The sequence below is a fragment of the Sciurus vulgaris genome, assembly GCF_902686455.1.
Source record: "Sciurus vulgaris genome assembly, chromosome: 11".
Taxonomy (NCBI): Eukaryota; Metazoa; Chordata; class Mammalia; order Rodentia; family Sciuridae; genus Sciurus; species Sciurus vulgaris.
The window spans coordinates 55,802,781-55,830,631 of NC_136472.1; the positions used below are offsets into that span (position 1 = coordinate 55,802,781).

At 42.0% G+C, this 27,851-nt stretch overlaps 1 protein-coding gene across 18 annotated transcripts in view; it reads left to right on the forward strand.

Moving 5' to 3' along the window:
• Positions 1-27,851, forward strand: part of PLEKHA7 (pleckstrin homology domain containing A7) — a 243,759-nt gene that overhangs the window by 105,724 nt on the left and 110,184 nt on the right. The window contains exon 1 of one of the 18 annotated variants that reach the window (XM_079103692.1): positions 23,655-24,194. The exons of the other annotated variants lie outside the window; for them this stretch is intronic. The gene's annotated coding sequence lies outside the window, so the exon portion shown is untranslated. Of the gene's footprint in view, positions 1-23,654; positions 24,195-27,851 lie in introns of those variants that run through there. 18 annotated transcript variants of the gene reach the window in all.

Consider the following 27,851-nt stretch of genomic DNA (forward strand, 5'->3'; position numbering starts at 1 on the left):
TCTCACAGAAGAGAGATTGGGAATTGAGCTCTTGCAGCACCTGTGGGAGTATCTGCACTCGACAGGAAGCCCTTAGAGATGGAGCCAAGCCCCCCAGGTCCTGGCACAGGTTGGCTGACCCACTCTAGATCCTTGTACTCCCCTCCTCCAGCACCAGGAGATCCCACCTGAATGTTAACTCTTGCTGCTCCCAATTTGACTTCTTCAGAAGATTTACGTTCTTAAGAAGAGGTGCTTTGTTTTATACTGTGCTATTCCCTCCTGTAGTGCTTGGTACAGTTTAGTGCTGGATTGAAATGAAACCAGCATTTCAGAGGCAAAACCCAGGGGTCTGTGCACTTAATAAAGAGGTTTTTCTCTGAGGTTCAGCTCCCATTTAAAATATCCATGTCTAATTGTTATTCCTCCTTTTGAAGAGGGAGAACCTTTTCTTGCCTCCCTTTATTGTTATCCCACATTCCCTTTGGTGCTGAATGTCACTGGTACTTTCAGTTTACCAAGTTGGAGTTGTAGCCCGAAGTTCCCACTGCACGGCCCTGGTTGCACTTAGAATCCCTTGGGGAATTTTTAAGAATATTGATGTTTGGGACTCAGTGCTGGAGATTGATTTCTTTGGTTTGAATTGGGGCTCTGGCCTCATTTTAAAAATATTTTACAGGTGATTCTAATAGTGATTCTCCAAGGATGTGAAATAAGATGTGTCTGCCATATCCTATCAGCAGTTTCCTTTAAGGAAAGACAGTATGAGAAGCCTGTGTGATGTCTGCCACAGAAAGTTGCTCCACATCCTTTTGGGAAGAAGAAAGGATAAAATGACAGATGGGAGCACTGTGCCTGGCCTTTCGTGATAGGGAATTGCTTGATGGGAAACCTCCACCTTGCAGGGTGTGCTCTGGCTATGACACCCTGCCTGGTAATTAAGCAAGTGACGTGAACAGGATGAGTGTGTTTTAGTTAGGGTTGAAGATTAAACAGGGAAGAAGTAGGATAAGAATCTGCTTATATTTGGTTCATTAGCCCAGGCCTGAATTCACTTTTTTCTTGAACATTCAGAGCATAGTGGGAGAGGTAGGGACAGGGCTGTCAATGGCAGAGGGTGACTTAAGTTTGCACTGCAGGGAACAGAGAGGTCAAAGCATTGGGTGCCTGCAGTAAATATTCAACCTGTCATCCTTTCCAGACTGGAATCCCTGAGGTCTCATTTTTCCTTTCTGCCAGTTGCTTCTTGGATGTTATAGCCACCTTTCCCCAAAGGAGTTAATAAAGGACCAGATTATTGGATGAGCCCTTTGCCATGTGTTTGGGTTTGCCTGTGGGTTCCTTTTCATGGCATAAATATGTTTATCCTCCTTGTTGGCTAGTGCATTTGACCTGATGTCCTAAATCCTAGCATCTTCTCTCGGTTATTTGGGGTGTTTGGCACTTTGCTCTGCGAGTGGCGTCTCAAGTCAATGGACTGCTTTTCAGTTTTATCTGCTTCTTTGATTCTTCTGTTTTATGATGGGCTGCCTCCCCAGCCCTTTCAGCCTTGAAGAAGTTAGACTTCCGTGAGAGAGTCCTCATCATTTTCTCAATGTGAGGAGGCCTCTAGGTTAATACCTGGGGTGCCAGTGGCACCATTCCCCAAACTTGCAAATCCTACTTAGGAATAGCTACCCATGTTGTTTTGAGTTTTCTTGTGACATTTCTGATTGCAATTTGCTAACCACCTATAAGAAATTCTCAGGGGTGCTTGTTAAAAATGCATACTCCCTGAGAATAGAACCAAGAAATTTGTACTTTACCAAGAATTCCAGGCTACAATCAGGTATAGCAGTTTGAGAATCACTTCAGTAAAACAAACAAACAAACAGAAAATGCACAGACATTGTTTTATAGTAGGGAAATGTGACAGAGTGACTTGTCTAGGATCATATAGTGAATCAGAGCTGGAGCCAAAGCTGGAGAACCTGAAGCCAAGTCCAGAATGTTGACACTCCCTCATATTTGCATAGAGCTTTGTTCTTTGTAAGGCATAGCCCATCTTTTACCTCTCTACTTTGCTAAGACGGGAGAGTACGGTTATGTTTTAAACCAGATTATTCCTTACTTTGGGGATCTGTCTTGGACATTATAAGATGTTTAGCAGCATCCATGCCTTCTACCCCTTGGGTGCCAGTGACCCCCCAAAAATGTCTCCAGGCATTGCCAGATGTCTCTTGGAGAACAAAATTGCCCCAGTCGAGACCACTGTTTTCATGAGAGAACTACTTTTCAGGGATGCTCCCTGTCAGCATCCTAATTTTTATATTTGGGGACTTGACTTTTAAAATTTGCATAGTTGGCTTCTTTCTGACTCAGCTAGTGTTTCATTCAGAGTGCACACATAAATGAAGTCATACAAAATATAAGCTCTCCTCTCATCTGTGTTTTGGCCTGCAGAGGGAAGGCATAAATCAACCTGGAAAGACCACTGGCTTTGGACTCCAGTCCATGGTTTGCCTGCCAGCTCTGTGCTTTCTAGTTGTGTGATCTTGGGCAAGTCGCTTAGCCTTCTCCAACGCCTTCCCTTATCTGATTATGATAGAAAGAAATGTTTGTTGTGAGTGAGAATTAAGTGATACCTTGGATGTGGAAATGTTTATAAAACACTACTCATCTATTAAGTGGCAATGATAAGATTCAGGTCTAATTACCAGCACTTGAGATTTTCTCAAATTTAAAAGTGTAGAACTCAGCACAGCAATTCTAGACTTGTATTTGGCCAAGTATATTACCCTTGTCATCTTTCTGTCCATAAAGTTAATCTTCCCTTTTCTCAATGTAAAATTAATCTTCCACTTCTTGGTGACCATCGCAGTTCCTCTTTTGGGTCATTGTCTCTGCAAGATTGGTCATTAGGTTATTACCTTTCACTGGCAAGAGCTGGTTTCTTTTTTATGGTGAGATTTCTGAAGGGCTGTCAAATATTTTATGAAAAGCAAAATGCGTGACACTTTCTCTTCCCTCACTGCTGGCGCCCAGGGAGGTGCAAGGTAATTGATGCATGAGGCCTGAATTCAGATAGTGAAGCAAGCATCGGTCTACAGAGAAATACATGCAGATGAACTTGAGAGTAACTCAGCTAGTGCTCTAATTTGCATATAAGGAAACTGAGTCAGAGAATGAGCTTGTGTGAGGTGTCACAGTGGCAGTGAGAGAAGGACTGGGGTCTCCAGGTTCCAGGTGCTGTGCACAGTATCTGTGCCTGTCCAGGATGCTGCTGCCTCTGATGGTGGGGTTGGGGAGAGGCCCCTGTCTGTCCAGGGTACCATGGCTGCCTTCTTTCCCTTCATTTTCTTGTGAAATGATCTCTTTCTGCTCAGTAATTTATGGATGGAATTTCCCCAGAATATACATAGCACATGCATGATCATCACTGATTCTTGAACATCTTGAAGGGAAAGGCAGTGAACATAAAGGTTCCAGCTTCTGTGTGAATGTATCACGGAAGAAAACAGCCTGAGGAGCCAAAGCTAGCTTCCTTCCTTCAGTAACTCGTAACACTATTCCTCATCCTCACAGTTTATCTGTGATGTGCCCCCATATCACCGCTACTAATATTATTAGTGTTATTGATACTTGCTGCTGTTGAGTACTTACTACATGCTAATGCACGTAAAATGTTTTGCACAGTGTGCATCTCACTAAATCTACTCACACCCTCTTCCAGAAGACCCTATAGCTGTCTCCATTTTGTGAGTCAGGAAACAGGTTAAATAACATACTCAAGGTCATGGTAGAACTGAGAGTCAAATCTCTCTGATTTATGAAGCAAAAATTGGCCTATTCCTGCCCTTACACCCCTGATTTCTGTGGGGGTGACTGCAGTACACCCACCAGTGTGCTGCACAGACTGGGTGGTTTAAACAACACACATTTGTTTTCTCAGCCTGGAGGCTGGAAGACTGAGATCAGGGTGTTGGCCTTTCTGCCTGCCTTGCTTCCTTTTTAATGGTACTGGGGTTTGACCCTATGGGTACTACTGAGTTACATCCCCAGAACTTTTTCATTTTATTTTGAGACAGTCTGGCTAAGTTGCCCAATCTGGCCTCAGCCTTGCAATTCTCCTAACTCAGCCTCCTGAGTGGCTGGGATTATAAACATGTGCCACCATGCTTGCCTAGGTTTGGTTTCTTCAGAGACCTTACTTCTTGTCTTGCAGTTGTGGCCTTCTCACTGTGTTTTCACATGGCTTCTTCAGAGTATCCAAGTTTTGTTCTTACAAGAACCCTAGTTATATTGGACTATGGCCTTCATTTTGTTTTTGTTTTTGAGTTGAGGGGTCTTGCTACATTGCCCAGGGTGATATTGAACTCCTGCGCTCAAGCAGTCTTCTGCCTCAGCCTCCTCAGTAGGTGGGACTACAGGTATGATCTTTTTTTAAAACATTTTTTAGTTGTCAATGGACCTTTATTTATTTATATGTGGTGTTGAGAATCAAACTCAGTGCCTCATACATGCTAGGCAAGTGCTTTACTACTGAGCCATAACCCCAGCCAAAGATCTTATCTCCAAATATGGTTACATTCTGAAGTTTTGGGGGGTTAGGACTTCCAATTTGAATTTTCTTGGGGATACAATTCAGCACATAGCAGACCCATTTGTCAGGTGACCTGTTTGAACTCTTAGGGCTCTCTCAACTAGGTGACACCGAGCTCCAAGCTACCCCTCCCCTCTGGGCAGTGCCCGGAGCCTTAAAGAAGAGCCGCCTCTGATGCTAGGAAGAAAGAGGCGAGCTGTCGGGGAAGCACAACCTTTAGCAACTAAGGTCTGGATTTGATTAGATAGATCTAACTTGGAGCCTCATCTCTAGAAGATTCCCGTCTCAGATAAATGAAACACTTCATACTGAAAATGTTTATAAACTTCTGGGTCATGTTACTTGGTGCGTAATCCAAAATCCTCATGATTCTGGAAGAGGATAGAGTAGGAGCTTGGGGAAGAACCTTTACAGGGATGAAGTATAAACGGGTGAAAAACACGGCACTGAGCTAGTCTCCCTTGCCTCAGCTTCTTTCCCCCCCACCTTTTCTTTTCTTAGTGGTACTAGGGTTGGAACCCAGGGGTGCCCTTCTACTGAGCTAAATCCCCAAGCTCTTTTTTGTTTTGGGACAGGGTCTTGCCAAGTTGCCCAGGCTGGCCTCCAACTTGCGATCCTCCTGCCTCAACCTCCCAGAGTTACTGGGTTTACAGGCATGTGCCAATGTGCCCAGCTTACTCCAGTTTTTTGATTTTTTTTTTTCACTTAACCTTTCACCTGCAGTACCATGGGCACCCTGTGTGGGTGTGTTTCTGCTTCCCTGTCCCCTCTGGAGGAAATGCTCACAGGTACTGATGGGGAGTGAGGGTTCCTGCAGGTCCCTGCCTGCAGCATTCATCAGACAGCCCCATTCTGCTGTTGCCTGTGACTCTGCCACATAGAAGGCAGTTGGGGATAGAGGGTAGAGACTCAGGTGGCTTAAAGGGTAATTGCCTAATAGATATTTGGGCAGAGCACAGAATTTTAAAAAAAAATTATTTTTCTTTTCTGCTGTGAAGGTAATATAGCTACATCACCTTAAAAGTTGATAATAAAGAGGATAGAAGACAGGCACTCTGGTGCACACCTGTAATCCTGGCAGCTGGGGAGGCTAAGACAGGAGGATTGAGAGTTCAAAGCCAACCTCAGCAATGTCAAGGTGCTAAGCAACTCAGTGAGACCTTGTCTGTAAATATAATAAAAAATAGGGCTGGGGTTGTGGCTTGGTGATTGAGTGCCCCTGGCTTCAATCCCCTTACCAAAAAAGGGGGGGGGGATAGAAGAGCACCCATGTTTATTATTTCACTTTATGTATCTTCTGGATTTTTTGGAGGAGGTGGAGAAATAATTTTTATTTATTTTAAATAGGTGTGCCTAACATGACACAAATTTGACAGGATACAAAGCAATGAGGCAAAGCAGTCTTTTTGTACAAGCATTTTAGTCATGTAGTACAGATGGTTTTGACTTTTTCAGTTAGCATTTCCTCATCTGCATATGTCTGAACAACATTCCATAGTCTCCATTTTAAAGGTTTTTAACTTTTTAAAAGCAGCAAGTACAAAACATATTTATGAAATTTCATTCTTGTATAAATAATGGGCAACAAAATACCAAATTACTAACAATGGTGGCATATTACAGGTGGTTTTTGTTTATGCTTTTATTTTCTAAAATTTCCACAAATGAGCAGGAATAGTCAGAGAAGTATGTAGAAGTGATATTATCTATAATCTAAGATTTAACCTTTTGAGCAATTTTTATCCATTCTTCATTTCTCACATTTTATAAACAGATGAGATTGTATTTTATTTACAATCTAGGTCTTGCCTGATTTTTATTACGTAAGCATTTATTTAACTTGTATTCTTTTTTTTTTTTTTTTTTTGTGGTGTTGGGGATTGAACCCAGGGCTTTGTACATGCAAGGCAAACACTCTACCAACTGAACTATATCCCCATCCCTTAACTTAGATTCTTTAAAGACTTTGTTCTCTCTGTTTTTTGTGGTACTGGTATGGAACCCAGGGGTACTCTACTACTGAGCTATATCCCTAGACAGGTTGGCCCCAACACGAACTTGTGATCCCCCTGCCTTAGCCTCCTGCGTAGCTGGGATTGCAGGTGTGTACCACCATGTCCAGCTTTGTGTGTGTGTGTGTGTGTGTGTGTGTGTGTGTGTGTGTGTGTGTCTCACTGTGTTGCCCAGAATGTATTGGAACTCCTGGGTGTAAGTGATCCTCCCACCTGGGCCTCCTGAGTAGTTGATCTATAGCACTCACCACCACTCTTAGGTTAGACTTTGTTCTTAATTGCTGTACAATGTTCAGTTAAATTGAAACACCATTATTTTGGTTAACCCTTCCCTGATAGTTATTTCCAGTTTTTTACTGTAAATATAATACCATTATGAAAAATTAGGAAACAGCATTTAGAAGTGTCAACCCTGAAAAAAAAAATCATGTGGTGCTTACAGGCACTGTATTCCCAGTGGATGAATTTACAGCATTTGCTTGTGCCTAAAGAATGAAGGGACATCAGTGAAGGAATGTTCTGTAAATTATTTCAACAAATGATAATGTGAAAGAATAAAGAATGTTTTAAGGCAAGTCACCCCCAAATGAATTGCAGAATCCAAATCTGTCATATACGCTGATAGCTTCAAGGTTTTTGAGAAGGTTCTGTAATTTCAGCTATGAAAAATATCAGGGATAGATAGTCATCTACAAAATTGGACAGCAGGAATGTAGAGCTTGCTCTGTCTTTGTACCTTGTTGAAGAATCAAGTGGTAGCAATACTTTTAGTAGTCTCTGAAGGAAGGGAACGTGGTGAGAACAATAGACTAAAGGGCTGTTTGCTGTCTGACTGTGTGCTACTCAAATATATGGCTGCTGAAACCAAAGTGATTTGTGGGAGGCTGGAGGGTTTTCTTGACTTGACTCTCAGAATTTAATGGGAAAATAGAATTTCTCAGAAAAGTGTCTCTCCTTATTTCTACCTGGAGTGCTCTATAATTTGGACCTGTCAGAGCAGCCTGCCTTTATTTTGAATTTGGAGCCACTGATTCCCCTTTTCTTTCTGCTGTGAGCTATTTCTAGGCCAAGAAGCATAAGTGGAGACCTTTTTACCTCTTCACTCATGACTAAAAGAAATAAATAAAGGAAAGCTGCATTCTTTAGAATTCATGATCCCTGAGAACTGGCAACAAAGAAATGAAAAATAATGCAGATGTCTGTGTAATGGAGGGTCAGGAAGAAACTCACTCAGCTGCCAGTCCTGGGCAGATTCTCAGGCTTTTCTGGGACCCTCTGAAGAAGGGCTACCCATTCACCTGTTGGAACCTACATCCCTAACATGTTGTTTATTTACTCATTCTGCATGGTTCACGTGCAACTATTGATCACCTAATGCTGTATGCCTTGCAGTGTATATAGGCTGTAGTTAATAGAGCCTTGACTAAGCCTGTCTCCTTCCTGTTTCATTCAGGGTTGACTGGCAGGAGTGAGAGCTACTCTAACTATTCGAGACAGGAATGGGTGAGGTGAAATGTTTATATCATTACTGAATGGGTAGAGGAGCAGGCTCTAGGCTAACTTTTGACAATGACAACCAAAACAAGACTGTGAAAGTGATCCACTAATTAACAGGTTTCTTTTCCCATTTTTCTCCTTTTTGAACTATCCTTATACTATGCTTTCAGTTTCTCTGTTACAGATCTTGAACTCTCCTATAAGACAAGAACTGTTCAAAGAATTCATGGATTATAAAGTGTTAATCCTGGGGTTATAAAGTGGTAATCATCAAGTCTGTTGTTAATAATGGTTACTTGCTGACCGATTACTGTGTGCTTAGCTCTGTGTTAAGCTCTTTACATGCCTAATCTCAATTCTCACACCTTCTAGTAGTTAGTGTTATTATCTGCACCTTACAGACAAGGAACCCAAAGCTAATAAAAGTTAGGTGACTTGCCCAGGACTATTCAGTTAATAAATAATATTTGAACTCAGGTAGTGTCCCTATGTGGTGGTACTCACAGCTTAAAGGAAAAGCTGGACCAAACAAGATACATAGATGGCTGATAAGCACTTGGAAAGAGGCTCAACATCATCAACCATCAAGAAAATACAAATCAAAATCATAACTAGATACCAGTTCACACATAGGATGTCAATATAGTAGATATGTGTTCCAATCTCCCAGTGGACACTCAAAACTGCAGATGGTACTAAACTCTGAGTATATATATATATATATATTTTCTATATGCCCTATAGTGTTGCCAGAGTTTATTTGCTAATTTTTTATGCCCTGTTGTGTTCTTTGCATAACTACTTTTACTCTTTGGGGGCTATTATTAAGTAAAATATGGGTTACTTGAATACAAGCATTGTGGTACCATGATAATCTGATAATCATGATGGCTACTGAGAGTCTAATGGGCAGCTAGTATATCGGTGTGGATATGCTGGACAGAGGGATGATTCACATCCTGGGCGGGATGGTACAAACAGATTTCATCATGCTACTTAGAACAGCAAGCAAGTTAAAACATGAAGTTTTTATTTTTGCAATTTTCTAGTTAATATTTATAGATCACTATTGAGAATGGGTAACTGAAATTGTAGAAAGTAAAACCTTAGTTGGGGTAGGGTGGCTATCATATTCCAAAAAAAAAAATAAAACAAAAAAAACCAGATAATCAACAGTTCTGGTGGGTATGTGGAGAAATTGGAACACTATTAACACCACCAATATGCTATTGGTAAAATGGTGGAGCAACTTTGGACACAATTTAGTAGGTTTTAAAAAGTTTAAATGTGGAGTTACATATGACTCATCAATTCCACTCCTAGGAATATACCCAAGAAAATGAAAGCATGTGTTCACACAAAAACTTGTACACAAATGTTTATAGCAGCATTATTCATAATATCCTAAAAGTGGGTGTAAACCAGATGTCCATCAACTGATATGGATAAATATCAGCTGTCTGCTGTTCTAGGTCTTCTTCCTCATTTTTTTCTAAGGGATACTTGTTATTTTTTATAAATGGGGAATAAAAAATAAACCTTATCATGCAGTATGTATTCCTTTAGGTTATGCAAAAAGAACATCATATGTGACTTCTACAGATTGTACCACTAGCTGCAGAATTTCTGTTCTAGGAAAATAGACTTGGGGTCAAAAATGAGTATTTACATAAGAGTTTGTCCATCAGCTAATTAGTGTCATTATGGAGCCATACCTGGGAGCCTCCTGCCCTTTCATCTTCTCATTTTTTCCTTGTCCTTCAAGTCTGCCAAGGACCACCAAGTCAGTAATGATCTGATGTTTATACTATTTGTGCACAATTTTTTTTTTTTTTACAAGGAAAAGATAATCTGGTGGCAGGAGGAATTGTGTAGTTAGATGAAGTTGAATAGTAGTAAAGGAAGAAATTGTAACAGAGTGTCTATGGGCTTAGGTAATTTGTTTCATTTTATTGTACAAATATAATTGCTTATGTCAGCATTTCATAGTCTACTTGCAGCCTAGTAAAACACCTCATGAAAGTTACAAGGCCTTAACAAAATGAGAACTCACTCTATCTCTCGCCTTTGTACTCCACTAAGGGCCGACTGGACCTTGTATGTATTTTTTTTTTTTTAATGATTTATGGATCAGCAAAGTAAAATTTATTGAGATTCAACTGTATGTTTGAGGGCAGACTATGCTGTCATGCAGTCCAAATAGAGCTGAGGGTTTACAACCTGTGAGAGACTTAAATGTGGAGAGTTCTTTTTCTATTATGCATGAAGTTGGCAACCTGGAGCATGACCTGGATTTCTTGGGCTGGAATGTGGCACATAGTAGGGCATTCCGGCCTTCCCATTTACTATGTCCAAGTGTGTTCAAAAGTAAAGCCCAGGGCCTTCTCAGCTGAAGGGGGGAGTAGGGAGTTAGGGGAGGAGCTGCTCCACCAGGTGCCTGCTCCCCAGCACCCTGGCACCTGGGCTCCCTGCCTCCCTGAGACCAAGAGCATCCTGGAGCAGCTCACAAATATGGGAGGCAGAGAAATCCCAGAGATCAAGGTTCAGTTCCCATGCTTAACCGCTTATGGGAGCTCTTTGCCTTTTGGCAAGTCACTCACCCTTCTTAAGGTTTTCCTAATCTTTCATAGAAATGGTACTACCTGCTTTAAGTACTTGTGGAGAATATTAGTTGCACAACTTATGGAAAGGACATAGCAAGATCTTGAAACAGCAGCCTTTGTTAAAGATTAATTCTCCCATTCTGCTTTTCTTCTTCGCCTTCCTATTCCCTGACCTGATGTCTACACTAGGTTAGCAGAGAAAATTACCCAGTTTTCTCTACTCTCAATCAGAGGTTACCTGTTGTTATGAAAATACTTTGATACTTTGTCTCCTTCTACTGTTTTTTTTTTTTTTTTTTTTTTTTTTTTTGGTGCTGGGGATTGAACCCAGGGTCTTGTGCTTACAAGGAGGGCTGGGGATATAGCTACCAACTGAGCTATATCCCCAGCCCTCCTTCTACTATTTTTGTGTTAAATTTTAGTTTATATTGACACATTTTCCCAAAGAAAAACCCACTAAAGCAAAAAACAAAAAACAAAAAACCAAGAAACAGCAAAACAACAACAACAACAAACTATTTATTCTAGAATAACAGTGTCCAGTAGAAATTTTTGCAGTGATGGAAATGTTCTTGGCTATTCTTGTCCTTTAGACTCAAAGATTGCTTTACAAAGAAACACAATGAGATTGCAGTTGGTTTCACATTGAGTTTATAGATTAATTAAGGGAAGAATCATCATCTTTCACATTTGGCATTTCCCAGTTCTCTGTTCAATTAGGCCTTTGAAAATGTTTTTCAATAAAGTCATATTCAAGAAAGCCTCCTGTAAAAGTTCTGCAGAGCAGAGTGACCACCATAGGTCTGGATGTTGGTCTGGGTGGCCACGAGCACTGTGAACTAGAGAGAGCAGAGCCTAGAATCAGGGAGGTCAATTAGGTTATTAGGGTGATCCAGGTAAGAGATGTCAGGAGCTTGAGTTTAGAACTGTGAGAAGAGGCAAGAGCCAACCCATGCCAGAGACATTTCCTAGGAAGAGTAGATTCTTTTAGGGCAAAATAAAGCAGAATAATAATAATAACTTGCTTCTATTATTGATATCTTACTATTGAACTGGCAAAGTGTTGGTGTGTCATGGTCATCATTGCTTCTCCTGTAATACACCAAAGTAGGAGTTGCTACTTCTATCCTCCAGATAAGAAAACAAAATCTCTGAGAGGTTAAGTAACTAGCCCAAGGTCACACAGAGGTACAGAGCAGGAATTCAAATCCAGATCTTCTCCTGTCCAAAGGTCACTGAACACTTAAGTCTAATCTTGAGCTATCTGAGAATTTATTGAAGTACTTATGAAAATGTACCAGACATTTTGAATTTTATGACTGAAATAAAAATGACTAAAATTCCTGTCTTCAATCATAGTCTGAAAATTAAATTGGAATGTTTACCTAGTTTTATAATGTTTGATAAAAGATCCAGGCAAGTTTGAATTTATGAAATCTATAAAATTTGAGCTGTTGAGAGGGTGGGAGAGTGGGCTGTGGGAATGTAGGAACAAGTCATGTGACTCCGTAGAAAGCAGCAAAAATATTTTTGAATTCTCAAAGTGTTCCTGGTCATGTATTTCTGGGTAACATTTTGTGGATGTTTTCTTCTATCGGTCAGGAAAAAAATGAATGGCCTTAATTAAAATTTCTATTGTCTTTGCCACAGAGGAAGGAAGCCTTTTGGTGGTTGTCATGGTGATGTCTGAATACATCATGGAAGTGGGTAATGATTGCCACCCAGAGCCCTGAAATGAGCATTTGTCATTTTACTTACTCCCAGAGAAGCTTGCCTTACCAAACTGCATATTTCCTTAATCGCCTTTTAAATTCACATTTGAGCCAAATGTGTGTGTACAAGGGAATGATCACCACTGCAGTCACAGTTACAGCCATAAAGTCTGAAGCCCCATTTCTAATTGCTTTGTGTTCCTGAAGCAAAAGGCATATGTGAGGTGCTCATGAACACTCTCAGAAAGTAATTAGGAACTATTAGCTTTCACGTGGCACAGTGGGACAGATTGCTCTCTGCCTTCTCCTGACCCTTCACCTCACAGGCATTTAGAAGTCTTGCCTGATACACCTTCTCTGTGGGGTGGCCTCTTTAAAGCAGTGGGAACTTAATGCATGGCAACTTTGAATGCTGCCACTTATCACCAGTCCTCCACAATCCCTGTATCTCCCCACACCTCGCCCGCATCCTGAGCCATCATGCTGCATGCTGGTAGAGTGTGGCTTTTTCTGACAGTAAAACCAGGCTCTTTGGTGGGCTTTGAGGTTTCTGCACAGTATGAATGTAGGATGGTGGGGTGCAGCTGGGTAATGTGATGGGTTTTCCAGAGCTGTCTGCGGTGAGGTCTAAGGAACACAGGATGATGACATCTTCCACACCCACTGGGATGTCTTTTCTATAACCTTTCATGTAGAAAGGTGTTGTGACAAAGAGCAAAGAATTTGTCATCAGAGAACCAGATTCAAGTCTTAGCTCTCTCCCTTAGTCAGTCATTTTAAACCTGGGATAGAGACTTAATCTCAGCCATAAAATGGTAATAATGACAGAACTACCTTTTTAGGTTATTGTATCTCATGAGCTGATGCTTTCTGTCAGCTGTCAGTGCTTTATAAGCTGTAAATTCTAATTCATTGGCTATTCATTTAGCTCACATTGTATGTGATGCTTTGAGCCGACACAGGCAGAGTAAGCAACTATCAAAATGGCCAGTAAATGTGACCCCACTGTGCACAAGCAGGCCCTTAACTCAGCCCAGTTTCAGGGAAGGCTTCTAGAAGGAGGTGACATTGCACTTGTTTTAAAGGACAAATAGAAGTTAGCTAAAGAAACAGGAACCCAGCCTTCAAGAAAAGCGAATAATGTGTGCAAAGATACTGAGGCACCCTGGAACCTGGGTATCCCTGTGAGAGTGCTGACCATGAGGCAGAGACAGAGGAAGGGCATTGTTTGTCAGGCTGAGTTTAAGCTGTTATGCAGTAGAGGAGCAGAGGAGTTTGATGATTTTAATTCATGAGTTGCACAACTTCTAAGATTAGAAGTGTTACAGATAGCTTTGTAGAGACTCACAGAAAGTGAATTAGGGCCAGGTGTGGTGGTGCATGCCTATAATCTCAGCAACAACTCAGGAGGCAGGAGCATCAAGTTTGAGACCAGCCTCAGCAATATTGCTAGACTTTCAGTAATTTAGTGAGACATTGTCTTAAAATAAAAAATAAAAACGAGTGGCTCAGTGGCAAAACCCATGGGTTCAATCCACAGTTAAAAAAAAAAAAAAAGAATTTAAAAAAGAGTAAGTTGGGAATGGTGGGTGGGTACAGTTATAGGATGATGACTTTAGAGAACAGTGTGGTCATTCCCTTGTGGTTAGAGGGAGGGAGAGGATGGGCCAGACTGGGGATGTAGGAAGTTGAGTTGACTAGTCTGGAAGATGAATGGGGTGCGAGGGAAAGATGTAGATTAACTTCCAGTTCCTGGTTGGTGTTACTGTTGGTATTTTGGAGAGACAGATTTTCATTGTGCAGGATGGTGTTGTTTAGCATTCTAGGCCTCCTGCTCACTAAATGTCACCCACCCCCCATTGTGATAACAAAAATGTCAATTCCATTTTTCCAAATGCCCCTGGTAGAAAAGTCATTAAATGGTGGTGACATTCACCAAGATGGGGACTAAAAGAAGAACAATAGTTTGGATATGTGATGTAATGGTGCCTGGAGGACATTGTGATAGAAGTGTCCTATAGACAATTGGATTTAAGGATCTGGGACTGAAGAGTAGGCAACACTTGAGAGACAGCTTTTAGGGTGTGAGCTTTCCCAGGGAGGAGAGTAGCATGAAAAAGCAGGTAGGCATAACCTTAGGGATCATCATGAATCTTGCTTATTCCTGTGGGCCAGGGAGAACTGAGTATTCTAGGATTTTTTTTTTTTTTTTTTTTTTAACAAGAAGGGGAAATTAAAATTCTATAAGGGCAAATGATTTTTTCATCTTTGTCTTTCATCTTATTTATTTATTATTAATTAATTTATTTATGAATGAATGAATAATTGGGTCTGTTTTAGTCAGCTTTTTCACCACTGGACCAAAGACCTGACAAGAACAATTAAAGGAGGAAAAGTTTATTTGGGAGCTCATGGTTTTCGAGGTAATAGTCCATAGACTGCTAACTCCATTCTTCAGGGCCTGAGGCAGAACATCATGGTGGAAGGGTGTGGCAGAGGAAAGTATCTTCCCACGTGGCCACCCTGAAGCAGAGACAGCTCTGCTCAACCAAAGACGTATATACCCCAAAGGCATGCCTTCTTCTAGCCATACCCTGCCTGCCTATAGTTACTACTCAGTTTATCCATGTCAGGGGATTAATTCACTGATTGGGTTAAGGCTCTCATAACTCAATCATTTCACCTCTAAATATTCTTGTGTTGTTTTACACATGAGCTTTTGGGTGACATATATCTAAACCATAACAGGATCTCACTATGTTGCCCAGCCTGGTCTCAAGCTTCTGGGCTCAAGCAATTCTCCTGCCTCAGCCTCCTTTCTGAATATCTGGGACTATAGGTGTGTACCACTGCACCTGGCCCAAGTTTCCCTTTTAAATGGTATTGGTAAATTCTCTCCTTGGTTCAGTGAGTGTCCAGATGAGATGGGGAGAAGTAGATTTTGCCCTTTTGAGTTGGGATCTCTTTTATTGTCTTGCTTTGTGTCCAGTGGATCCAAGTGTCTCATTGACTGGGCTGATTTTATCACCATCTCGGCTCTGTGCATCAGTACAGAGGCCTCTAACCATTTGCTTTTTTTCCTGCAAAGGCAGATTTTTCCTTGGCGCCCTCTGTATTCTTGGTTCACCGATTAATAGACACTTGAGGAATTGCAGGGAGGCGTTTAACATGCATCAGATACCATCACTAGCAGAGAACGCGATTCACTGAGCACTCTCTCACTCCGCAGTCTGTATCCCTCCCCACTGACACAGTTTGACGCTGGGGAATTGAGTCTGGTTTTGGAAAAGCACAGTTTAAATGTGTGATTCAGAATTAGTGATGTGCAACCATCTCCAGAGTAGGAGGTGCACAGGAGAGGTGGACAGTGCAGCGTGAAGGATGCTTTGCATTCCTGTTTCTTCACCTGCCCTTCAAAGGTAGGAGTCATTCCTGGTTAAAGAGCATCAGCAAGTGCTGGTGTCTAACCTGCACGTTTCTAGCCAGTATGCTGGGACTTTTAGACAGGGATGAGGAGGGCTGGGGATTTATTTGCAGAAGGTGGTAGGTACCTCTGTACCAGAGCTTTCTTCTTACCTTGGAAATGTAAGGAAATTGTTTTGTCATGTTGTCTTCACAGGGAGTAGTCTAACCTTTGACCACAACTCTGGAATCAAAGGGCCTGGGTTTGAATCCTGGCTTTGCCCCTATCTCACTGTGTAACCTTCATAAACCCCTTAATGGTTCTGATCCTCAATTTCTACATCTATAAAATGGAGGTAATAATACCTACCTCCTGAGATAATGCCTGCAGAGTGCCTGGAATATATCATATAACAAGCTCACTGAAGTCACTATTATGGATACCTTTTCATTTATCTTACTTGGTTTCATATCCATTACCCATGCTCCCAGTTTTTGATATCTGCAGGAGAATCTGGCACACTGACATGGTGGGTCCTCTGTTAGGAATGTGGGAAACTGGTAGGTTTTCTTTAAGGAGGAGAGACCCCATCAAGAGCATCCATCCTATGGTTTACCTCCTGGTGCCAGGCACCATTTAGAAGGTATCTACAAGTGCACAGCTGTGATTGGAACCCAGTTCTCGCTCTGGACTCACTCTTTTCACTGAACTCTCCTACCCTTTCCTCTCTTCCATTTGCTTTACCCCTGGCTCCATGAAAAACCTAAAAGAAAAAGAAAAGAAAGAAATACTAGTGTAAAATCAGAAAGATATATCAGGATATTCTCTGTGGGCTCAGTGGTGTGTTCTTACTGGAAATTCCTGGTACTTGGGGTTCTGTAGGTCGGGCGCTGCCTTCCTGCCTTGTTCCTCAAGCTGGGACTCCCTTCCTGAATGGGCATCACTAGGAAATTGAAGAGGAAACTAGTTGGGGCGGGGAGGAGTTTCCAGAATCATTTCATTTTGCAGAAGTGAGATAGGCAGAGGGAGCCCCTCCTGATTGGATGTCCGGAGTCCTTCCCCTCAGTGGGAAATGAAGTACCTCAGGCCCTTAGTAGCCACCCATCTCTTGGGTCTCCGAAGTCCCTAAGCTCTGTCAATAGCATTGCTAGAAGACTTTTAGAGGGGGCGCGGGGGCGTGGGGGGGGATCGGAGCCTTTGTATAGAAGGAGGTCTGGAGCAGGGTGTGTTGAAGATTGGAGGTGGGGGAGCAGCTGCAGGAAGCTCCTCCTACTGGAATGTGGCTAGGTTGCTTTACGTCTTACACCCTGGGTAACTATCTTTTCTAAACAAAAATCCTGTGCTTTAATTCCTCATGAATGTCCCCTGGGCTCTGAGAATAGTGAGCCCTCAGATCTGTGTGCTGATACTTTACAGCACAAGCCCCGGTTTATGGAGTAAAGTGCTTAAGGTCAGAATTTATGTGGGTCATTGTGCACTGCACACCTGCCTTTGAGCTCATGCAGCTGACTTTGTGCTTGCTCTTGATTTCCTCCTTCCATTACTGCTCTGACCTTGAAGCAGCATGGGAAACATTACTGCCTGTGTCCTCCTCATGGTGGGTCCTACAGAGATCCCACCTCAGTGTCATAACTTCTCAGAACTGGAAGGACTCCCAGAGTTCATCATCTCCAGCCTTTTCCTACTTTATAGATGAGGTGACAAGGCTGAGAGGGAACAACACCTGTCTCCTTCCCACCTGTCTGGTGTTACTTACGTTAAATAATTTAAATGCCCCCAGTAAGGCACAGAGGAAACATCGTGATGCAGGAGAAGAGTTTGACTTTCTGGACTTGAATTCTAGCAGGAATCCTAAATCTTTCCTAGGTGTGTAGCCTTGGACAGATGATTTAACCTCTCTCATGCTTCAGTTTCCTGAGATGATGATGCCTTATGGTAGTGAAGTGACCATTAGAGACAATACAGACACAACACACACAAACATCTTGAATAGTTGTAACAGTAGGTGTTTAGGAAATGGTGACTGTTAACTTCTGTCATAGTTCCAGTGGTTTGTTAACGGATCTTAGTCACACTGCAATATTAAAGCTGTGTATCTGGAAGAGAAAACCTGAAGAGTGAATGGGAATGGTACCCCTATAAAAGTGGCTTTAGGGAGTTGTTTGCCCCTTTCACCATGTGAGGAAAGCAGCAAGAGGCACTATTTAGGAGGAATGGGCCCTTACCAGACACTGAATCAGCCAGTACCTTGATGTTAGACTTCCCAGCCTCCAGAACTGTGAGAAGTACATATTAATGTTTATTTAAAAAGAATAAGTAATTAGGAAAGCTTGACATAGAAATCATCAATTGTAGTCTAAGCTTCCTGTGAGAAAGGGCTTAAAGAACCTAAAACAGCCTCTGTAGTAGGCTGTGACCACCTGCTCTTGGCTGCCAGGTCCCTGGGAGCTGCCTAAGATTCTTTTAATCATTCCTCTGGACGGAGCTTTGCTTTTATTCCCCACAAGTATGCTCAGGATCTCTACATCATACTCACGTATTTCAGACTTCTCTTAGCTCACATAATTGCCGAATAGGTGTGTTTCATGAATTCATAGATACACAGAGGTGGAGCAGAACATTTGGCCATCTTTGCAGATTGCAGGCCTGGGGTCTGCGTTCTTTCATTACCAGCATCCTGGCCAGGTGTTTTTTTTGGCTTGAACTTAGAAACTTCCACCAATAGAATGCATTCAGCTAATGTGATTGTCAGAGGCCACTCTGTGATATTGCTGACACTTAATTCTTGAAAACTATGCCTCCCAGTAGCTCCATCCATAGATCCTTGTTCAACTCTTAGACCTTAGGGAACAGATAAAACTCTCTGCTTCTTGATAGTCCTTTAGAGATAAAGGTAGCAGTTGTGTGCCCTAAGCCTACTAAGGCCATCAAATTCTAGTTCCTTCAGTGATGTGGCTTTGACCTGTTTGATCCCTTCCAGGCCTGACCCATCTGTACTGGGTTTACTCCAGATTTCTACTTGATCTGTAGGAATGGTTCCCAGAAGTGGAAATCATATTTGGGTGGGATCTGATCAGTTCAGAATTGAAAAACATTTTACTTCCCTTGTTTTCGACTCCATACTAGTATTGTGAGCCCTGTGGTCCTAGTGGCCCTTATGATAGCTTTTCCACATTGTTAACTAATTGGGTTTGTAGTGAATTAAAGCCATGAAACTAATACGGATTCTGTGTTGTTTTCTAGGACTGCCATAGCAAAGTACCATAAACACAGTGACTTAAAACAACAAGAGTTTATTCTCTTCTAGTTCTGGAGGCCAGAAGTCCAAAATCAAAGTGTCAGGCAGGTTGGTTCCATCCCAAATCATGTCTCTCTGCTTCTGGTGACTGCTGGCATTTCTTGGCATACCTGGCTATATATTTGTTCCTCCAGTGTCTGCCTTTGTCTTCATATGGCTTCTCCCCTAGGGCATTTTATAGGCCACTCAAGTCCAGACCAAAGATCCTAAATTTCTGTACAAGGTTCTTTGGCATGACTCAGCTCTAAAATGTATTTTTCATGTTTGCTAGTGGAAATTCGTCTCTGGAAGATGGATTTTATTTAAGGAAGGAAATTAACTTTAAAACAATGTGTGATTCCCCCCCACCCCCCCAACCCTTGTTTTCAGGAACCTAGTTTAATTTATGGTTCAGTAATACCTGTGACCTCCAGCAAGTCTCTTAACCTTTCCAAGCCCCAGTTTCCTCATCTACAAAACAGATTGAATGAGGCCAACTCTTAGTCATTTTCAGCTCTGAAACTTTCAATATGATGATTTTGGGAAAGCAAGGATTACCCTCTGTGAGAAAATAGGTCTCAAGTTGGCTTCATAAACTGAGAATTTATAGCTCTTGACTACAAAGACAGATTATCATTTATGAAAATCTGAACAAGTCTGTCCTTTTGTTCACCTCTGGCAGGATATAGAGACTGAGTTCCTCCATACTCCCTCCCTCTTCTCAGTTACTCACCTTTCAGGTGTAAGACACTGTGGGATTAGACTCTAGTTGGCTCTCACATATTTGTTAAATGAATGTACAGATATACTAATGTTATTCATTATCATGGAGTGGGGCAAGTAAAGCAGTAGACTTCAGGTCTGATCATTAAGTAATTATGACCTTTTTGTTTTGGCAGTAGTGGGAATTGAACTCACCAGTGCTCGACAACTGACCTACCTCCCCAGCCCTTTTTATTTTTTTATTTTGAGATAGGGTTTCACTAAGTTGCTCAGGCTGGTCTTGAACTTTTGATCCTCATGCCCGAGCCTCCTGATTTGCTGAGATTACAGGTGTGTGTGACTGTACTTGGCTAATTATGAGCCACTGAAGTTTTCTCCTGAACACCCAGTTAAAACAATTATTTTAAAAAGACAGTGGTAACTTTTTATGTTTTCCAGAGCAGTTTCCTTATATGTGATGTGGTTGGCTGTTGATGCCTGGATTCCAGGACCTGAACTCTAAAGGTCACAGTAGGCTTTGCATTTTGGGGGGTCGGGGGAGGGGGGAGTCAGGGAGGTATGTGATCTGGTTCCAGACAGTATGGGGTCAAATGTTTTTCTGGTCCAGGAGCCCCTGTCCCTGTCAGAGTCTATCAGGGCTGCATGCACTGGCACTTTCCTTCCTTTGGATTCTTTAGGGATGGCACTGTTTATAGTGCCTTTCAGGATTTTTCAGTGTCTAGAAGGAAGAGTTTTCGTGTGGGTTTTGCCTCTTTGGAAGTCCAGGCAGGGAAGCCGAAGGGTAGGTCTACTTGCTCAGTTGTTGAGAAGATTCTTCTAAGATTTTTTTGTGAGAAGGAAAATTCTTGACCAATTTTTTGCCATCTCCCTTTAGTTCTTACTGTAATTCAAGAAACCTTTACTTTTTTTGTGGTGCTAGAGATTGAACCCGGGGTCTCATGCAAGGCAAGCACTCTACCTCTAGGCTACATCCCCAGCCTAAAACCTTTACTCTTGAAACAATCTTCTTCCTAAAAGAAAAGTCTTCTAAAATCAGTGGTGTGGGTACAAGATGGGGGTTGCAAACTCAAATGTGTGTAGAGGCTTAGCAGCCTGTGTTTGTGTGCTGTAATTTGCTTTTTAAATACTTATACCACTCCATTTATATTTTTTTCTCCCAGTATGGCTGAGATGTGGGTATGAAGAAATTACTATAAGAAAATTAGAGATGTGGGAGTGATGGTAAATAGCACTAGGTGTTCTTCTCAACATTGGGAGTGATGAGGGAGTGGTGGGGACCGCAGAGAACTAAAAGGGCCATTCTACTTCTTGTTGGGCCTAGTGTTACTACGGTTTTTGTTTTTCCAAAACGAGCTGGATTTTTATATGAAAAAATTCTACTTTCAAACTTTGGCTGAATTTTAAACATCTGTATAGCACAAATAAAATTCATTTTTGGGACAATGAATTTGTAAGTCATCAGTCTGAAATCTCTGATACATGTTGGGGTAGACTGGCTTATGGGATGGGTTCCTGTTTCATCTCTCCCAAAGGGCTGTTCTGGGAGGTGTAGGGGCATTAGGGGAGCTTCTGTGTTCATCTTGGCATATAGATGTGGAGAAGGACCCCATGATAAGTAAAGTAAAAACCTAGTTATAGAACATGTACAGTTTTATTCTACTTCTATAAATATTATATTTGTATGTGTGTGGAATTTAAGTGCACAGAAATTTCGTAAATGCAAAACCCAAAAAATAAATAATTTTCAGAAAGTAACATGAAAAGAGTTGGAAGTATATTTGGTATATGAGGAATATAAGCCTTTGGTTCTGGGAATGTTGAAGAGGGCAGAAATTAGAGTGATCTAGAGTGATCAGGAAGGGCCACATGGTAGAGAAGGGGCCTGAAAGGTTGGGCAGAATTCATTAGGGAGGAGGACAACAGGGGTCAAAGCCCAGGGGTAAGAAAGAGGGTGACTGGTGGACAGTTAAATTTGGCAGAATCCAGAGATATAGAGAAGTGGTAAGACATAAAGAGACTTCAGCAGTGAGGGTCCATGGAGGGTGTGTGGGCAGGAGATAATGAAACAAGAACTGTGCTCCAGCACAATTCATCTGGCAACAAGGAAAACAGGATCAGGGAGTTTGGAGGGAGCCCTGAAGGGTGACCACTCACATGTGGCCCCTTTTTACTCCCAAGTAGCTGTCACTGATTCCTGCTAAGGTGTTGCTTGGTGAATGAGGGTTAATACCTAGGTACCTGATGAATAAGCTTTTGGCACTTCCTGTTCTTCCACCTCCTAGAGTGTGAGCCCTGGAAGCCTGCCATCCTGATCTGCTGGTGCCTGATGTGACTCCTCTACCTCTGAATCCTACGTGACTCCCAGCATTTTGGAGAATCTTGTGAAGCACATGGTCTTGGACTGATGTGTAGGCACTAAGAAAAAAGTCCCTGTTTTTGAGTTGGGTAGATTTGGTTATGTGGTCTTGGAAAGGCTCTTCACTAATTTAGGCCTTGATTTTCTCATTTGCAAAATAGATTGAATAGTATACCTTCTATGGTTATTGCACCTAGCCAGGTTGATTAATGCCCAACTAGTGGATAGGCTTTGCACTTCTATTGGCAAATATATACATATATATATACACATATATATATGATATATATGTGTATGTGTGTGTGTGTATATATATATATATATGAAATACTTACCTATTGATGTTCACATATGTCTATCCATTGGATTATAAGTTCCATTTAATGGGGTGATTAATCATCATTAACCCCAAAGCACTCAGAGTGCTAGCACATAAGGATTTCATGCTTTTATACCTAATCCAGTCTTTGTAGCAATTGATTTTTTGGGGGGTTACTGAGGATTGAACCCAGGGGTGCTTAACCACTGAACCACATCCTCAGCCATTTTTTTATATTTTAATTAGAGACAGGGTCTTACTGAGTTGCTAACTGCCTCGCTAAGTTGCTGAGGCTGGCTTTGAACTCACAATCCTCCTGCCTCAGCCTCCAAGCTGCTGGGATTACAGGTGTGTGCCATTGCGCCCAGCATAGCAATTGATTTTTGATTGATTAGAATGTATCTATTGGCCATGATATATTTCTTCTGTGGCTAAAACAAGTTTTGTCAAAGCAAATTCCCTTAGAATAGTATGTTGAGGAGGCTTGCAGGTTATTCATTTGTCTATTCTGATGTGGCAGTTCCGTATTTTGTGGGACTTGATGTTTATACAATTTTGAAGGTCTTCTTTAAAAATACATAAAGTCACAGAAAAGCATGTTGATAGAGCCCTTCCCTGGGACCTCCGAGGGGGCTCTAAAACTTGAACTTCATTAGTGTCACAGTTAAACATCTCTATATAGAGAGATTCCTAATACTCAGGCAGCATTAGGAATTATGAAGGATATGGAGATTTCTAAAAGGAAAAAAATAATGGTGATAATGGAAGCAAGTTTTAGTAAAACTGTCATCCTAAGTAGACTCAGAACAAAAATCTCTCTCTCTTTTTTTTTTTTTTTTTGTTCTTTTCCCCTGTTCTCATTCAGTAAGGATATTGGGTACTAACTAAGCACTGGAACATAGCTGTGAAAGCAGTAGTCTTTGCCCTTTGGAGCTTATATTCTATTGATCACCTGCCTTGTGACTCACAGACCTATGTAGGTTGCAATGAAAAAAACCTCCATGTAGATCTGTGGGTTTGGTGCCTTAGTTTCCCTTTCTGACCCCTCTGCCCTTTTCCTTTCCAGTCCTGTTTTTGAGAATGACAGCCAGATGATGAAATTGGTGCTGAGAGAGCCTTAGCCATCCCAAGCAGTGATGAAAGAATCAGATTGTTACCAGGGTGTGTGGGTATGGTGGCTTATAAACTGCTCAGCCCCTTCCTTGTCCTGACTAGTGTGAAATATTGATGAGAAAGTCACTGTTTCTCCACCAAAGTTAGGCTGTGTTGGGAGCTTATTTCAACCCAGAGCTAGAAGTTGGGTGGTTTCTTAAGTTTTGATTCTAGAGAGGTAGCCTACCCCACCAGTCTGTAAGAACAGAAACATTGGGCCCTATAGACCAAAGTACCTGCCTTGCTTTACAACTAGCCAGTGCTCCCTGTGGCCACAGTGAGGCAGGGACTCAGAGTTAGAACTATGTTCCTTCCTGGTTGCCAGATTTTGTGTGTGGGGTGGAGAGGAGGGAGAATGAATGAACAGGAGGAAGTGGCTGATGGATTTGTAACACCTTGGGAGGCAGCTGCTCAAGAAGTGAAATTGAAAGAGAGCTGGGTGACTGAGAGTCTTCTTTCCTGTGTGACTTGAACTTGGATTTCATAACACTGTAGCTGGAGAAGACATGATTCCGATCATGGAGCTCAAAGAGAGACTGAGCCTGTTTGCTGCCTTTCCCAGAAAGAACAAGAGAGCAGGTTAGTCCTGTACTGGTTTCATAGGGATTCAGTTTGCTGCAATATATTCTTATTTATGAAAGCCAAGTTATGACAAAGGGAGTCTTTGGTGGTTGGGAGTGCCTGCAGTTAAATAAAAAACAGTGCAATTTAATTAGGAATAAATAGGACAAAAGTAGCATTAACTACTCCTGCCTGATATTATTACAGAGAATATTCTCTTGGCAGGTAAGAGCGAAGAGAACCACGGTTCTGCTTCCATCTCCTTTGTGTTTTCGGTTACAGATAGTGTTGTTAAATTTCAATCTGTGGCTCCGTGGATGGCAGTAGTTTGAGATGATCCTTGGTGTCTTAAAATGTTACAGCCAAATGGAAGATCTTTACAGCACTTGGTTCAGCCTTCTCGTTTTACACTTGAGGAACCTGACTTATTTAAGAGCTAAACAGAAGCATAAAACTGGGTGTTCTGAGATTGAAAATGTTTCCCCTGAAGTTTTAAAACTTCTGTAGAATGTGTGTCCCTGGCTCAGCTGGGCCTGCTGGGGAAGTAGTTTTTCTTAGGCTGCACTTTCTGAACCATAGGACTTGACTCTATGAGGGACAGAAGTGGGACTGAAGGCAGGTGTCTGTTGATCTTACATCACTGTGTCTGGCAGGCGAGTTCTTTAAATAGAAATTAAACAGGGTGCTGGATGTTATTCCTTAACTCAAATGGAAGAAAATTTATTCTTGAGCCTTTGTCTTGTCATAGGCTGATACTGCTGGAATTTGCAACAGAGGAAAAGACAACTCTGAGTGCAGTTTTAGAGTTAGCAAAAGAAAAATATAGAAGGCAATTGAAGTATCTCCTGTGGGCTGGGCACATTATCATTACTCTTCATAACCTTTGCAGTGTTGGAATTATCTCTTTCTCTCTCTTTTATTTTACACATAAACTCAGCAGTTGAGGTCATGCATTGCTAGTATGTGACAGTGCTGGGATTTGAACTCCAGTCTGTGCAACTCGAATCTGTTTAAGGTTCATGGAAACCTCATGTGGCCCTTCCAGGTGGGGTGTCTAATGCCCTCACTTTATAGATGAGGAAACCAGGGCCCAGGGACATTGAGTAGTTGCTCTGGCCACAGAACTGGTTGATCAGAACAAAACTGATACTTGATTCTTATTACATTGCTTCTCTATCAACTTCCTTTTGAAAAAGCTAGGGGAATGGCTCTCTGGGTTGATTTCTCATTCTGTGAAGAGTTTGACTCTAATCTTTTCCTGGGTGGTGAAATCCTGTGGTTCCAAGTGGGATCTCAGGAAGCAGTTTGCAGTCTAGGTTACTGGGTCAGAAGAGCTACTTCACAAAATGAGTTAGCCACTGAGATGATCTAAAAAATCTCTGCAGAAACATAAAGTTTTTCAAATTATGCTGGAAAGCTTCAATCTGTTTTTGTTTTGGTTCTGGGAATAGAACCCAGGGGTGCTTTACCATTAAGCGGCATCCCTAGCCCTTTTTATATTTTGTTTTGAGACAAAATCTTGCTGAGTTGCTGAGGGTCTTGCTAAGTTGCTTAGGCTAGCCTTGAACTTGAAATACTCCTGCGTCGGCCTCCAGAACCACTGGGACTACAGGTGTCCCCCATTATACCCAGCTGGAACACTTCAGTCTGCCAAGTCCAGAATTTGGAAAGTACAAACTTTCCTTTTTGCAATATACTCAGTTAGTTTGTGACTCTTTTATGCCCTGCTTTGTGCCAGGCTCTACCCCTTTTGGCATTTTTGAATAAGGAGGACAGTTACTAACTGCCCTTCAGGTGGTGGGCCTGGATTTGGCTGGCCCTACTTTGCCTAACTGGGCCCAGTTGACCTAGTTTTAATGCTGTATAGTTTGGTGTGGGGTATAAGTCAGATCTGGATAGTGAGTGTGAAGGAGGGCAGGCTCTGTTGTGGGGACTGATGGAGACTCCCAGCCTAAGATAGGATCCCTCATCAGGGCCTTTGGCCCCTGCCTTCCCTACTTACTGGGGCTCTGTGATGCATTGAGCTGCTGCTATCGGCAAATAAGCTGGGTTCTACACAGCCTCTCCCTGGAGGTGTCTTGGGCTTGTGCCTAGGTTCTTGAGATGCAGGAGTTCAGGTGCCACAGCATGGACATTCCTGTTTCTGTGCCACACTGACAGGAGTGACTGCTCCCAACCCTCCAGGAGCTGAGGATTAGAAGGTTGAGAAGAGGGGAGGAGAATAAATGCCTGTAAAGTAAGTAGAGAGCAATACTGGAGTGTGTAATCAGTCACCAAATTGTAGGCTTCCCCCCCAAAATTCTGGTTCACAAAAGGGAAAGAGAGGTGATGTTTGTATTATCCTCTTGCGTTTTTAATCACTCCGTAATTTCCTCTTGGGTGTTTGCATTCCATTCTTTGAGTCTGTTGAGTGTATTAACTTTCATTTGCAGGGGTGAGGGGGAGTTGTAGGGTAGGGCTAATTTCTACAGATTATTTTGTAACACAGCTCAGGAGCACCAAGGACCAAGTGTTTGTGGTGTGTTGGTGTCTCACTCTTCCTTCTTCTGGCAGTAAGAGTAGAAGCCAATGGCATTCTGACGGCTGATGGCTCATCTCTTTTTTACCAAAGTCCAGATTTCTGTAGGATTAACTAGCTCACTTTGAGGCATAGCCTCAGATTTAAGGTAAGGGTCTTCATAGTTTTTTCTCATTCATTCTTTTGGCATATATTTTGGGCCCCTTCTGTGTACCAGGAACTGTTACAGCTGATACAGTAATGAAGAGACAGCAAGTGTCTCACTCTTAGGAATTTGTAGGCTAGTCGGAGACACCAACAGTAATCACACACATACCTCAGTGAGAAAAATAACAGCTAGTAGTAACTAAAAAAGTGTGAGGTGATCTGAAGGGACTGCTGGAAAGGACTCTCTGATGGTGATAATTTTGCTGAGGTCTGAATGACAAGGAACAAGCTATGAGAGTGGGGGAAAGAACATCCAGGCTGAGAGGACATCAGGTACAAGGATGTTAGGTAGGAAGCTTGGTATGAAGGAGCTTGGTATTCAAGGAACAGAAAGGAGGACACTATGGCTGGGTCAGGATGGGCAAGGGGAAGATATACAGGATGATGCTGGAACTAGGCAGGGCTCAAGTCGTCTAGTGTTTTATAAGCCAAAATAAGAAACTTACTTTTACTCTGTGCCATGTGACACTGTTGTAGCGTTTAATGGAGGAAAAATGACATGATCTGACTTGTATTTGTAAAAATCCACTAGGCTTCCGGTGAAGGTACAGAGGCCAAGGTAGAAGCAGAAGGAACAATTAGGAGCTGTTGCAGTGTCTAATCAAGAGATGAGCAGGGTGCTAGCTGTAGAGATGGAAGGAAGTGGATGCATGCAGAGCACGTTTTGTCAGTAAGGCAATAGGACTTGCATACATCTTACACAGGGCGCTTAAGGTAAAGAAAGGAACAGAGGATGACTCCAAGGTTTTGGATAGTGACACTGTCACTGGAAATTGGGAAGCCTGGAGGAACATTGGGTTTGTGGGGAAGGAGGATCATTCTAGTTTTCCTTGTTAAAACTTGTCTTGTTAGTCAATTCCATAATCAAGGCAGAGTCAGGTTCAGCAAACATTGAGTACCTTCTGTATGCCAAATGTTGTACAAAGCTCTTTCATATTTGTTCCCTAATT